Source organism: Dermacentor variabilis, chromosome 2, assembly GCF_050947875.1.
Source record: "Dermacentor variabilis isolate Ectoservices chromosome 2, ASM5094787v1, whole genome shotgun sequence".
NCBI classification, from domain to species: domain Eukaryota; kingdom Metazoa; phylum Arthropoda; class Arachnida; order Ixodida; family Ixodidae; genus Dermacentor; species Dermacentor variabilis.
In genome coordinates, this window is record NC_134569.1 from 30,373,659 (window position 1) to 30,388,868 (window position 15,210).

A 15,210-nucleotide genomic window follows, 5' to 3' on the forward strand; every position below is an offset into this window, starting at 1 on the left:
TGCCCCGTTTGGCCGATATAAAAACGCTTGAAATTGAAAGGGGAATCTTATAAACCACACAGTCACAACAGTCACCAACAAACTTCTGTCTGTGCTGCTTTCTTTGTTGTTCTTGGTTACCCGATTGACTTGATGGCACAGGCTGCCTAACTTATTTTTAGCAGCAGTGAACAGCAACCTGACGCCTGCCCTGCTGACAACCTGTTTTGTTGTGAGTCAGCGCTGTTGTCTGTGTCCCTTCACTCGTCCTGTCGTTTAGCGCTGTTTTTATTGCTCGTAATTTAGGCTCGTTTTGCGATTTGAGAAATGTTGAGTCATGTTTTCCGAAAAATAAATTCTGCTTGCCAAAATGTTTTAAAGGTGTTGTTGGATGGGGTTGCAAGAAATGATTGCAAAAAAGAAAGTATGTGGTACTTAATTGCACCGCCTTCTTGAGGCAATGCAAGACGCCGTATACCTTCTCGACGTTGCCAACCGAAAGTTGTTAATATTCGGGCGGCCTTTTGAAGTGTCATTTTTTTAATGCTGTCCATTCAGTTACGCTGGTGCATTGCGGTGATGTTCGACAGATAGCCGAAGGGGCAATGTCCAAAATTCCTGGACATATGCATATTAATTTAGGTATTTGTCAGGGCCGGAGGTAATAACACTATTCTAAAACATGATAAACATCTATAATGTCTCACCTTTGCCTGTATAGCATTTTCTCCTCAAAAACTCACTTGTGGTATAAGAGATAAAGTGCTCCCTTTGTGCTTGACAAGAAATATTTTTCGTTTAATCTGCTTTTTTAGCAGACATTCAGAACCCTAATGTCCGTTTACGTCACGGCTAATGTCCTATAATTGTCTCTTGAGTTTTCTAGGAATCCCTTACTTTCTTTTTCAAAGTGATATTGGGTGTCTTGTGCTCCATTTTGGCGTCGAAATTTGCTTGCAAGGCGCCTTGTTCTTCACAGCACAGGTGCTTGAAAAATCTCGCCGCCTGTCACTTCTTTTTTCTTTGTCTTAACCGTCCTCTATTTTGGAACTTGCTTTCTGCTGCTCGCGCTTGAAATGCCGACCACCTCATGTCTTCCTGGACTGCTTCATTTGTCGCGTGATAGCATGCTCTTCTAGAACTTGTCCCAGCAGTCTCCCGATTAATTTCAAGACTGGAATTTGCGTCTGATCCTGCATATATGCTGCGTATTACTTGCACATGGTCAGTGACACACTCTGAAGGTTATCTTGCACACCGTATGCGGTGCGGCAGGGTTCAGCCGTGCACTTTCTTGATCGAGTCTTGTTCTGTAGGAGGTTGATTGTGAAACAAATGTGCAAGAATTAAAAGAAAGACAGAAGGTAGTTAGTAGTAGTAGTAGTATATAGTAGTAAGTAGTAAAGAAAAGGAAAGAAGAATGATGGGTGTAACGTTAAGAAATAAGAAAAGAGCAGATTGTGTGAGGGAACAAACGCGAGTCAATGACATCTTAGTTGAAATCAAGAAAAGCATGGGCAGGACATGTAATGAGGAGGGAAGATAACTGATGGTCGTTAAGGGTTAGGGACTGGATTCCAAGGGAAGGGAAGCGTAGCAGGGGGCGGCAGAAAGTTAGGTGGGCGGATGAGATTAAGAAGTTTGCAGGGACAACATGGCCACAATTAGTACATGGCCGGGGTATTTGGAGAAGTATGGAAGAGGCCTTTGCCCTGCAGTGGGCGTAACCAAACTGAGCATGATAGTAGTAAGTACTTGGTTTATTTGTATAAGTATACAGATTATTAAAAAAGGGAACGAAGCTACTGAACACCGTGGTAACTGTCTATCGCAGGCTGCTGGCACCTGAACAGCGTAGGGGAGTAAAAGGACATGGAGAGATAATAGCAGATAGGGTGCCTCGATGTCCTCCTCACCCGCCACTGCATAGCGGGGGAGGAGGCGCGCATTGAGACACCCTAATAACAGAGAGGCTAGAGTAAAGAAGAGATATGTATTTACATATACATACAACGAACGACTAGGTAACAAAATTATAAAGAAAGAGTGCTTAGGGTAAAAGCGAAAAAGGTGACATCAGTAAATATAATGTCCCTCACAGAGGGCTCGCTGACCAAGTAGTATGTCTTGAATGGTCTCAAATGGACGGCGCTATGAACAGCGCGCATCAGCTGCCGTATGCATGCAGTCTGCTTCTTCAGATTGCAGGATAGGCTTTTAACATTGTCTAACAGTATAACAGTGTTTCAGGTGGCACTGTAGTTTTTTTATATTCCAGCTCTATCTGTGGGGGGGGGGGGGGGGGGCGGTTCTTCTCAGTATCAAGTTCCCTAAGCGTATGCTGGAGTTGATGGGTAATCATTGTTAATATTCGTGCAGTTAGGGTATTCAATAGGTCAGCTGAAGTCTGGCAATCTTGTTAATGCGAAGTAATATTGGGCCTGATCCCCGCGTTTCTTGGTAAGCATATATTACCGTAAATCTAGTGCTAGTAAGCGCACCTCTGCTCCACTTAATAAAACAAATTATGACATAAAACTTGTATACATAATGTGTTGACTTGCAGATATCATCGAGGTACGTCGACCTGCTATTGGAATAGCACATGATATTCAACCACTTCAATGATTCTCTTAAGTTTCTTATACTTATGTATGTATTTACGCGTCACACACGGAATTGATCGCCTTACAGAAATATGTTGGTCCGTCTAGTGATCCCAAACAATGCTGAACAGTCAGCTATACGAACAAAATGGTTCGCATACTTCGATTCCCATGTGGGCGGGACCTGTATATTTTACTGTTTCTCTTGCTTTTTTTGGGATCTCGCTTGTTTTTCGTTTGTCCTATCCTATCCCTACCGGAAGCAAGGTGAAGTGTCCTCGTGGCGTCACTGGTCGCACAACATAAGATGTGCTCGCGCCGGCCCCAGCGTCTTATTCCTAGTTTAGAGGTCTGCACTCTGTCGTTCAACGTCTATTGCTTCAAACAATCGTGCGTAACTTCTCTGCGGCAATATATATATATATATATATATATATATATATATATATATATATATATATATATATATATATATATATATATATATATATATATATATATATATATACGGGCAGACTAACCACATAACTACTGGCGTGTAAGCATATTTATTTTTAGCAGCCCCTGTTTCGTTTGCATTTTTGTTGTCTCCGCTTCCTCCGCGACATAACAGCGACATTCCACTCCGTACCGCTTCGCATACACGCGCCCAGTTTTCTTTTATACGCGCTCTTCTTCTTCTCCAGTATAGGTGCATAAATACAAGAGAACGCGCGCGTAACTCAGCCGGCGCATCACGGCGGGCGAGGCGCTAAAAAATAAAGCCCGCGTACATCGGTCGCAAATTGCCGTATCATGCTCCATTAGCCGTACGGGTGCGCACTCCCGCAGCAACGGCGGCAGCGCGGGCGCGGGCCTTCCCCCTTCCCCGCGAGGGATATCCGCGCGCTGCCTGTTCCCGCCACTCATCTACAGCGCTCCCCGGCAGGAGTCGTGTATAAATGCGGCGCCACTTCCCTCGGGAGGTGAGATTCGTACGCGCTCGCTTTTCCTCCCGGCAAGAGACTCCGCGTCTGTGCGTAGCGTACGCATATATACGCGTGTATGGCCACGTGGACTCTCGTATCTCATCTGCTGCCGGCAGAACACTCGCGTGTAGCCCCAACGAAACCACCGCTGAAAGCAGTGCGCGCTCGTCTCCCTCTTTCGCGACCCGCGCGAGCCGGAACCTGGACGAAGCCCAGATGAAGCGGAGCCCGCTCACGGTTCCCCCTCGTTGTACGCGGCATAGACACGCTGTCCCGCGCGCCGGCCCGGTTCCGTTCGCGTCAGCTAGCCACACGTCCCTTGCGTCACAGTGCCACTTCGACTGCGCTCGCCTTTACACTGCGTGCCCGTTTGTTCTTCTGCGACACAAGAGAGAGAGAGAGAGAGAGAGAGAGAGAGAGAGAGAAACAAGTAAAGGGTACGCTTCGCGATTATGGAAGTAGGACGGGCACCGCGGCCCTGTATCATTCCACCCGCCACCCTCACCCACCACTCACTTTGTTTGCGAGCCCATGCTTGTTTCATCCCTGGAGAACCGTCGCATCACGCGTAAAACTCGCGCCTCCTCCATGCGAGCAGAGTCAATTCAGGACGCCATCGCGATCACCTCCTTTTGTACACGGAGTGGTGTACAGTATACGTCGACGCAACTCGGTCGTAACTTTAGAAGCTGCGTCGCAATAAATGCACTGTGCGCGACACGCCGCAAGAACAGCCGATCTGATGATCGAATCGGCTGGTTATTGTTGCGACGTACTCAGCATGCGCACCGTTGTTCATGTTGGCCTCACTTGCTGGAGAAGTTAAGATAGCTACAGCCATATTGTGCACGAACTTAAGACTCTCACATGTTCTCATTGCTGTCGTTAAAAGGGACCCTAACGAGAATCCTTAAATCAGTTCAGACCTAATCTTTCGAAACTTTGCTTTTAAACTATGGCGGGAAACGACTTGATTATTGCGATGGAGGAGGTCAGCTCCAAACTTAAATTTCGCTTATATTTTCGCCGAAACCACCACGCCGAAATGCCACTGGACCATCATGGGTTTTAAAGTATTTTCTCGTACTTTTGTTGCAGCATACACATGCCTCATCTAGTTCCAAATATTTGCTCCGGTATGTTTTTGTCCCTATAGGCAACCGGCTCGAGCCTCAAATAGCAAGGCACTGCCTTTTGTGTTTTCCCTTCTAATACCTTTCTTCTCATTCTTGTAAATCTACATGGTCCTTCTTGTTTCCATTCTTTGCATCCAATTAACTGTCTCTGATTCTCTCACTTTCTTTCTGATCACTCCTGGTTGTCTGTTTACAGTTTCAATAACCCTGTCCTTGGTTGCCAACTTTCTTGACCTCTTCCTCTATTCTGTGACCACGCTTTTTAAGCACAGATACTCGTTTACTTTAGCTGTCCATGTGTTTTCACGCATCTCTGACTTCAAAAGAGGCCCAACCCATGTCACCCTGCACTGCCTCATTTGTGGTTTTACCGTGCGCTCCCAGAGCCACCCGGCCTAACGATCTTTGGGTTAACTTCAAGCCCGACAAGATACCCGATTTTAAGCATAGAATGGCATTTGTGAACGTTAGCGCTGGCACCGTTACTCCTTTTTAGATTCCACGCACCACCTCATACTTATTATGGCCCCACAATGCTCTTGGTTTCGTTACTGCACCACCGCACTTTCCCTTTATTTTCAGATTCTCTTGGTGGGTGCTTGAGTAAGTCTTTCCTTCGTTTATGTATATGCCGAGATATTTATAGTGCTTGATTATGGGTATGACTTGCTGTTCAATTGAACGAATTATGATCTTCATTAAACATCATAAGTCCCGATTTCTCTGTGCTAAACTTGAGGCCTAGATTTGTCGCTGCGTTGCTTAACGCGCCAAAAAGTTTTCGGCTTAACAAGCGCCATCTCATGGTATATGACGGCGACCTCTTCCTATTATTGCGGAAGCGCAATTTAGTAATATATAGCTTAGGGCACAAAACAAGGAATATGGTAATGTTCCTCCTCGGTGTCTTAACTCCGAACCCTATGTTACTTCTACGGGATCTCTCGGTACACTTCATTTTCCTTTCGTGGCATGGGCTCATAGCCTCCAGGAGCCCTGTTGGGCGCTGCTTACCGAACATAATCTGCCGCTCTCTCTCAAGTACTTCGTGTACACGTTCTTGCTCCTCATGCACGTCTGCATGGCAAATGGCTTCATCGTATGTTTTGGGCAGTGAGAACAAGTGATGCATCTGCACGCGTATTCGTGTGTCGCGTGAAAAGTGCATTCTTGTCGATACCTTGCGGCAAGGAGGATGCGCGCAGACACATACTGTCTGCTGTCACGATTCCCCCTTTCATTTGACAAAGCGGGCTTTCAGCTCCATTCGCGGTTACCTACTGGAGTCTTTCCGGCGAAGCCGAGCCCCCGTGAAAAACTATCAAAGGAAGGTTTCTTTCGAGGTCGTTGCTTTAACCTTCTGGCGACACAGGGCAAGTCATAAAAACTCAGTTCCTCAAGTGATCTGCGTGTACATTAGTGCTGTTTCCCGAAGCGAAGCGCCATGTATTGAGGAGGTAGCTCCGGTTTTCATTGCTGCATCTATAACGACTTGTTGCTTACCTGATTCGCGTGGCAAGATGTAGGCGACAAATATCGCATCTTGAGGGACAAGTGGTAAATGGTCGTTGTCTCGGCATAAACCGTTGAATTCATAATCATTTATCTTACAGAGCCCGCCTCACGTTCGCCACAGCGAGGTTTGTGACGTGGTATTGACGCATAGCACATCAGCTAGCATAGCGATCTGTGAGAATATCTCCCAAGCAACGCACCCTTGGAATGCCGGATGCCTCCATGGCCGGGGACATGCGTGCTTGCACCTGCCTTATGAGCTGGTGGGGATCGAACCGCGCTCCTCCCCCAGCCGAGCCGGGTGTCCTACCAACACCATCTATAGACAAGAGTTCGCTAGAAGGTGTTGGTCCTACGCGCATCACCTGTGGCGTCTATCGTACCAACGGTACACACATGAGACAATCTGCATACCGGGGGCGAGGGCTTACGGAGTCGACACTTGTCGGAAGCGCCTCGCTTGCGTATAGTACGAGGGTTAATGCGTCGCGCTCCTCACTATAGGTTTGGCTGTCGAGGAACCCGTATGGGTTTCTTTTGTAGCAATTGCTACGAACGGGCGGATGTCTGATTTTCCCTCATTAATTAATTCTCCCCACCTTCCAGGTTTCCGCAGAATTATTACGTCGAACTCTAACCTTTGCTTCGTGTTGTCGATGAATTCGACTTCGCCCTGCCATCTGCTAGCCGCCTGGTTAGCTCAGATGGTAGAGCGGCTGCCCCGGAAAGGCGATGGTCCCGGGTTCGATTCCCGTACCAGGACGAATTTTTCTTTAACTGTGAGGCTTTTCTTTCGAGGAACCCGTATAGGTTTCCTTTGTAGCAATTGCTACGAACGGGTGGATGTCTGATTTTTCCTCATTAATTTTCTCCACCTTGCGGGTTTCCGCAGAACTATTACGTCGAACTCTTAACTTTGCTTCGTGTTGTCGACAAATTCAACTTCGCCCTGCCATCTGCTAGCCGCCTGGTTAGCTCAGATTCCCCTTTTCCTATACAAGTTTCCCTTTCTGCTTTTGAAATTGAACGCCAAGCTTATCAAGGATGACGTGTTCATAGATAATAAAAAAAAAGAAATAGAGCAGGTTTTTAATGGGACACACTACGCAGTGACGCAGAGAAATGAGGGTTATTTAAACAAAGGGTAAAATTGAACGCAAAAGAAAGAGGTGGGCATATCAAGTATCAAGCTCAAGAACACGAGCAGGGTCTGCGGCAGGAGCTCGAAGAATTGGTGCGAATCGAAACAGCTAATCCGGGTTTGGTGACGCAAGAACTGCAAGTCATTAAAAGAAAACTAGAAAGCTTAGAGGAGGATAAATACAGAGGTGCAATTATACGTGCACGAGCTGAAAAATATCGCGCGGGGGAAGTACCAACAAAGCGAGCTTTGTCAGATGAAAAGGCGTACGCTCGAGGAAAGGAAATAATGGAAATAGAATGTAATGGTAAGATATTCAGAGAACAGAAAGTTATCATGACGGCATTTGCAAGTTACTATAGAGAGTTGTTTGCTTGTCGTGAGCCAAAGGTGCCGGGCTACGAGGATGATTTTTTGGCAGAAATGCCGACGCTAAGCAAAGAGGAAACGAATTTATTAGAAATGAATATTAGCATGGAAGAGATTGAGAGGGCTATTGAGGAACTAAGCTCGGGCAAATCTCCTGGTCCGAATGGGATTACCGCGACATTCTACTAGGCGTTCAAGACGGATATGGCAACAGCATTGCATGAAGTATTTTCAGAGGCACCCGAGCGGGGGACTTTACCTCCATCGTTCAATCGTGCGCACACAGTACTAATCCCAAAAGGCAAAGATAGAAATATATTACTTAAAGTAACGGGATACAGGTCAATTACGCTGACAAATGTTGACTACAAGGTTTTCATGAACGTTCTTGCAGAAAGGCTGCAGGGAGTTATACAGAACTTAGTTGGGCCGCATCAGACATGCGGCATCAGGGGCAGGAAAATATTTACAAATATTCATACAGCTAGAAGCATTTTAGAATATTGCGATAGCGCTCTCCTCAAGGTAGCGATGCTGCAAATAGATCTAGCTAAGGCTTTTGACGTAGTACCACATAGAGTTCTCTTCTCTTTAATTAATTATGTAGGACTTGGTTCCGTCATGTGTAAAGGCATCAAAATGGCATATCAAAGCTCATGTACCAATTTAATTGTTAATGGTGAACTTTCACAACGCATACAAGTACTCTCTTCCTTCGACAAGGTTGTCCGTTAAGTCCTTTACTTTTTGCTTTATTTTTGGAGCCGCTCTGTAGAAAAATAGTTAATGGTACAGAAATCAGGGGTTTTAAGACACAGCCCTGTGAAGTACGTGTTGTAGCTTATGCCGATGACGTTGCCTTATTTTCTGCAGATAGGGATAGTGTTAGCGCATTATTAAGAATTACTGAAAGGTTTTGCGAGAAAAGCGGTAGTGAAATCAATAAGCAAAAGTGTATTGGTCTCTGGCATGGCCATTGGAACGCCACGCCCGGTGTTTTTGAAAATATCCGGTGGCTCACGACACCTAGCACTTACCTGGAGGCACCTTTGGATGGGTATCGTGAGAACGAGTCCCTCTGGCTCGAAAAAGCGGATGAAATGCGTGCGATGGCCGAAGCATGGGGTGGCCGTGAATTGTCGATTTTTGCGCGTGCCACTATTTGTAAAGTTTTTCTCGCTGCGAAAATTATGTATCTTCTGCAGGCACTGTATTGTACACGTAAGCACATTTAAAAATTTCACCGAATCTTTGCCACGTTTATCTGGTGTTCTACGTGGGAGTGAACATCAAGGACAAATTTGTTTCGTTGAGTAAAGAACGGTGGTCTGTCGGTGTGCCACTTGTTTCTTCAGCAAGTTGTATCTCGTTTCATATTGATAACAGACGAAAGAGACCCGTTTCTGTGCTGTTCTTTTCAAACCATGTTAACAGTTTCTATGCCTGATTTTTTTGTTTCTTCAGCCATTGGCCCTCATTACACAATTTTAAGGTTCTTGCGTGAAGTTGTAACGTCCTATCGTTTCCTTAGGGCGCGATTTTCTCTTGAGTACCTCTCCAATGTAAAAAGAAAGCGTCTTATGAAGGATCTCATTGAAAGTGTGCTCCCTGTTCCATTGTATCGGTTAATGTTTCAAGAAGGGCCTGGGCAAGACGTACTTAAAAGGGTTAAAAATATGTGTATACCGGCAAACGTTAAAACATTCTTCTTCAAGCTTCACACGGGAACCTTGCCTGTTAAAACGTGATTAGAGGAAAGAGGGATTTATGTGCCATGGGGAAGCAGATGCTTTCTGTGCAACAAAGCTGAAACGATCGAACATGTTTTCATTGATTGTAATAATGCCATATTCTTTTAGGATATATTACAGAGAACGTTAAAGATAGACCTACCCCACAATCCACATGGCATTCGTTTTTTATCACCTGAACGCGACTTTGAACAGATGGATGTTATCTTTTTACTTGGGCTGCACGCAGTCTGGCGTAGTCTGTTGGCATATAGACATTGTGATGTTAAAGGCCGATTTGTGTATGAATATTTTGTGGAAATGGTTGTGAAGGTACGTGACGTGTACAAGACGAATGACTGTGATGAAGCTGTGGTGTCATTGCTTTACACTTTGACACATATAAAACGAGCGCGATCTATGATCACAAACTCCTTTGAGGCTTGTAGCCAAGGTGGAAGAAAAGAAGGCCTGGTTAGCTCAGATGGTAGAGTGGCTGCCCCGGAAAGGCGGTGGTCCCGGGTTCGAATCCCGGACCAGGACGAATTTTTCTTCGACTGTGAGGCTTATCTTTCGAAGAACCCGTATGAGTTTCCTTTGTAGCAATTGCTACGAACGGGTTTATGTCTTTTCTTGTCGTCCTAAAGTCTTGAACGTTTCAATCTCATTATTTCTCAAGTTGCGTCGCACTGTATGTTTATCGGTCTTCTCAGCGAGCAATTACCCGCTGCTTTTTTTTCTTACTCCAGTACATTATTCATTATTTGGTGCTACATAAGCATGAGTATATGCATACATGCCTTTTTTTAATGTGATCTTTACCGTTTCCTTTCCATTCCAGTGAACTTTCCAGTACCTAGCATCAACACGTTCATAGACCAAAGCTTCATGACATTAGCCAGAGAGAAAGAGAGAGAGAGAAGGGAAGAAGGAAAGGCAGGGAGGTTAACCAGACTGAGTTCAGTTTGCTACCCTACATGTGGGGAGGGGAATGGGGAGTGAACGGGAGAGAGAGAGAACTTAGGTGTAGGATGTCTATAGTCGGACACTCAAGTCTGTTGCCCTCAGGTAGGGAAAAAGCGCTCGAACTGCTTTCTGGGCTAATGCACTGTGAGGCCAGGCTCCCAAGATCTCGCATTAGCCAGGCTACGCGCGTGGGCAAGCGTCTCATTGCGCGCTTTCTGATACTCGCCGAACATCGCAGCCCCGACGCCGTAGCAGAAATCCTCGCGGGAGTGCCTGCTGCACACTCGAGTTGTAGCCGATGGCTGCTTGCTGGTTCTAAGTTTCGCGATCCAAGCTTCATGCAGCTTGTTGACAAGCACACACCTGAAACGGTAAATTCTCCCCACTTAATGAGAACCCCGCAGCGCAAGTGGGATTTTAAACTTCCGTTTTCAGCTCGCTTCGGTGCTTCCGAAGCAGTCGACGCGGCCGCTGTGTTCAAGTGATCCCTCATACCACGTCACGCGGACGGCGGCGCCGAATTTTCCAATGGTGGAGCTAGCCCCCACCACATTGGTTCATTGTCCCCGTTTTCTGCTGTCATCATATTTATTCTACTTTCTTTTGCACACCTCTGACATATAGCAGGACGGAGCTTGAGCCATTCAGTCGGCTTGTATAGTTTTTTATCTCAATAACATCTATATATCTCTTATTATGGCTTCTAACAAGCGCTATCTATTCAAATGTTTTGTATAGCAAATAACACTGCGTTCACGATTCGTTATAAGTCGTATAAGCGGACTTCATCACCATGCTACGTCTCGTGAGGTGTCAGTAATTGCGTGTGCACAAGCAGGGTGCAAAAAAAAAAAGAAAAAAAAGATAATGGGTCTTGCAAAACCATTATCTGATTATGAGGCACGCCATAGTCGGGGACTCCGGCATAATTTGGACGCCCTGATGTTCTTTCATGTGAACCTAAATCTAAGCACGGGTGTTCTTGCCTCCACCGAAATGCTGCCGCCGTGGCCGGGATTCCATCCTGCGACCTCGTGTGCTTAGCAGCCTAACACCATAGCCACTAAGCAACCACGGCGGGTAAAACGGGGTCTATGCTATGAGAATAGGTGAAGACATGTTATCAACATAAATCATGTAGCAAAGAGGATTTTGGAAAGGAAGTTTCAACATTCGATCATGTTCAATTTTCCCCAGCAGCGAGTTAGACACCGCCAAAAGTTTGCCTCGCGCCATATTGTCCTCACGTCTGGTTGAAATCGGCGGAATTTTAGTAACACCTTGAGCCTAGTTTCGCCGAAATCTGAAAGGGTAAATTCCTAGGAAGTGTGTCGTCAAAATGAAACTGAAAATTACCACTCTCATGGCTGGTTATACGATTAATCACAATGAATGGTGGCAGAAGCCGCCAGAAATCTGGTTCAGGTCAGACGTCACGCCTCATAAGCCTCTCCTCTAAACAGTGGCCGAGTGTCGACGACTCACCTTTCGTAACGCCGGATAAGCATTTTCTTCCGTGCCAGTTCCTCTGCGCCCGTTACAATTTCGAGCAGTAGGTGTGCACGATGTTACTTAAAACCGCCATGTGCTAGACCACGGACAGTAAATTCGTGCGTGCTCTCCAAATTCAGCGCGGTTCCTGCCCGGGCACGCGTTCGCGCAGCCGTGAGCCCGTACGTATGTATACCTACTTCTATGCACTGGCTGGTTGATGCCACCGCAGTAACAGATCCGGCTCGTAATTCTTTCCGCACGCAATTTTTTTTTCCGAACTCCCTTCATGTCCCTGGTTCCTCCTTCACCCGGCTTAACGCGCGAGATGTTTCTTTATTTTTTTATTATTCCCCCCCCCTCCCCTCCGTCACCTACATCTCCCGGCAGGGGAACGCCTGCTGTCATTGTTTCTCGCCGAGTCGATCAGCCCCGTAGTGTTCGCTGCAACAGAGCGGGTATTCCCCAGCCGCTCCGATAGATAAAGAAAGGAATCTCCGCTGTTGCGTCTAGGTGCCAAAAGCCCGGTCAACGAAATCATTATTTATGAGCCCCGTTTCATTCATGATGGGCTGCGCTCTCAGTGCGGCGCCTCTTTCCTCGCCCCACAATGGTCTCGGTCGGGCGTGACTGCGCCCGCACCACGGGGGAAGGTTAACGTAGCGTAAAACCAGGCTGGCCTGTGACGTCAGCTGGGTGTACATACAAGGCCTGGCTGGCGCGTGCCCCGCGGATATTCCCCGGCACCAATGCGTCTTCCGGATTCACAGCTCGCCACTGTGTTATTCATGCGTTGCCACTTTTCCTGCAGGCGCCGACGACATGGCGTGGAGAAAGTAAACGGGCAAGCAATATTGTTTGCATATTTAGTGAGCATGGCTTAAAAGCGCGCGGGAGGGGTTACGTTGCGGTATTTGTCGTAACTGTGCGACTGACATATGGTCACTCGCATCTTTACGGATATCTGCGGTGGGCAAGATTATAACATTGCTACGCTTACTCAACGCTGAATATTAAGTATATAGCGCGCTTGTCATTTTCTTTCAACTTTTCGTTACACTGCGGGGCTCTGTGCCGTTATAAACGTTCTCTGTCGGGAACAGACGACGCATGCGCGTTATGCTAACTGCGTTTCAGGAACTACAATCAGGTCTTACGTCCTAAAGGCAGTGATATTTGTTGCAGCTCATTGTATTTGTCTGGCGTCCGCGAGATCATTGCTATATTTCCACACGATCTCCTCAAGATTTACGCGACATCGCAGCGAGAAATGCGCGAGAGGTTCTTCCTAAACTTTCGGCTGTGCTCAGTGCATCCACAGTGGTAGCAAAGCTTTCCAATAGTTGCATCAATTGTAATTTATACTTAATTGAAAAGAAATAGGGAAATGCGGGAACTTTTTTCTAGGTTGTCGTCATTGCTTGGTGAAACGAACAGGACCCAACGGTTTAGCAGGTGTTGATATCCTTGAAAAAAAAAAAAAAGATACGCACAGGATTTCTGGAAATGTTGCCTTGTTTGATGCGCTTGTGCGTGTGTCAGACGACACAGGACAACGCCTGTGTCGTCTGACTCCATCTTTCATATTGCGTGCCCGCCGTTTCAGATTGTCATGCTTTTGTTATATTTTGTTTTCAAGATTTTTCTCCAGCTTGAGTGCGCAAGCGTCCTTGCGCGAGCTTTTCAAACCAGGAAACCTAAAGTTTGGCAATTTACTTGCGACACATAATTTAAATATGGGCCCCACGCATCAGAACACTTGTATACAGATGTAACTTGCGAAAATATTTTGCATATATTCACATTTATTTCTTTTCAGCTTACTGTTCCTCAAGTCCGCCGCTGCGATATGCACAGTTTATCGCTTCGTAAGCTGTACTAGCGATGACAGAGCCGGTATAATATGACAATTCCCTTTGCCCAATTCTGTTCCATTCTGATCAGTTTATCACTGACCGAGAAAATTAACTCAGGTTAACCTCATTGTGGCATGTAAATGTGATAACGAAGCGTCTTCCAAGTGACTTTCGCCACTCAGCTGCATGTACTTCGTTATAGAGAGGTAACGAAGGAACGAAAGTAACGGTCCAGTTGGCTAGATTACGCGCCGTGCGTGGGTGACGTGAAAAGACGGAAGATGGAAAATGTGAAAGGAAAAAAGAAAATGCAGGCGGAAATGAAAGAAAGTCGACTGCGCATGCCTGGTACCACGACGACCAGTGGTAGTACCTTCGGCCGTCAGGATGAATGCAGACACACTTCCGTTCTCAGCTTTTTCGGGTCACACGCTTTGCTTTTATTGTCGGCTCGTGGCGAGGAACTTTTAACCCTAAGAAAGACGTCCAGGGCACTCGTGTCTTCCCGCGTCACCGTGCCCGCGTTCCTCAATACCGCGGAATGTCCCGGTGTCGGGTCTGCTGGACACAGGTGCTGTAGGCTTAACCAATGGCGGCGTGACGCTCCACGAAGAGTCGCCCTTTCTTTTCTGCTTTTTTTCTTTTTGGCGACAGGTCCACGTGAGCGAAAAGCAAGGAAATGCACAGCGAAGCCACTCTCCTTTCATCTACTCGGTATGTACAAATCTGAAGGCTACACGCACCCCCACATCCATCACGTGATTGCAACAGGTCGTGCACCTCCTCCTTCAGTAAAGAAACTTGTGAACGCAGCGTGGAAACGACGGCAAACAAGGCCTGGTGAACTAATTAAGTTTATCCGGCGGTGGGAACAGCTAGTTAAGAATCGGCGATGAAGCGAAACGCAGAAAGCCGCGTACGCGTTCAGCTGTTCCAACTCCAAGTGCACCGATGCAAGCTCATCGTATGCATTTACACCGATCATTGTTACCATGCTTTCACGCTGTGTTCCAAAGCTCAGTGACAGATGAGATATTCTTTTACGCGCATCAAACTCGCACACAATGCGCCAGCATGCTTTAAAGCTTCTAACACAGGCGAACTCACATAACAAGTTAGGTTTTGAAACCTGCAGTAATGAAGAAAAAAAAAAGACATTGCACACTTCCGGCCAGCTGTACGTCATGTAGACACAGCAAGCATTTAAACAAACACAGAGTACAAACACATCTTTGAAATAGTGGAAAGAAGGCTGACACTGAAATGAAGTTCAAGAAAAAAAAGTAGGCGAAATAGTAGGAAGGGCGTGTTGCAACGTGGCAAGGTATATCAGAAAATAACTGCAGTAATTCTAACGCATTACTTTAATACTAAAGGAAATACATAAACTGCTCAGTTACTCTGGCGCCGACAGCTCGCCCGTTAATTTAGCCTTCGAGAATGGTGCAGTGTT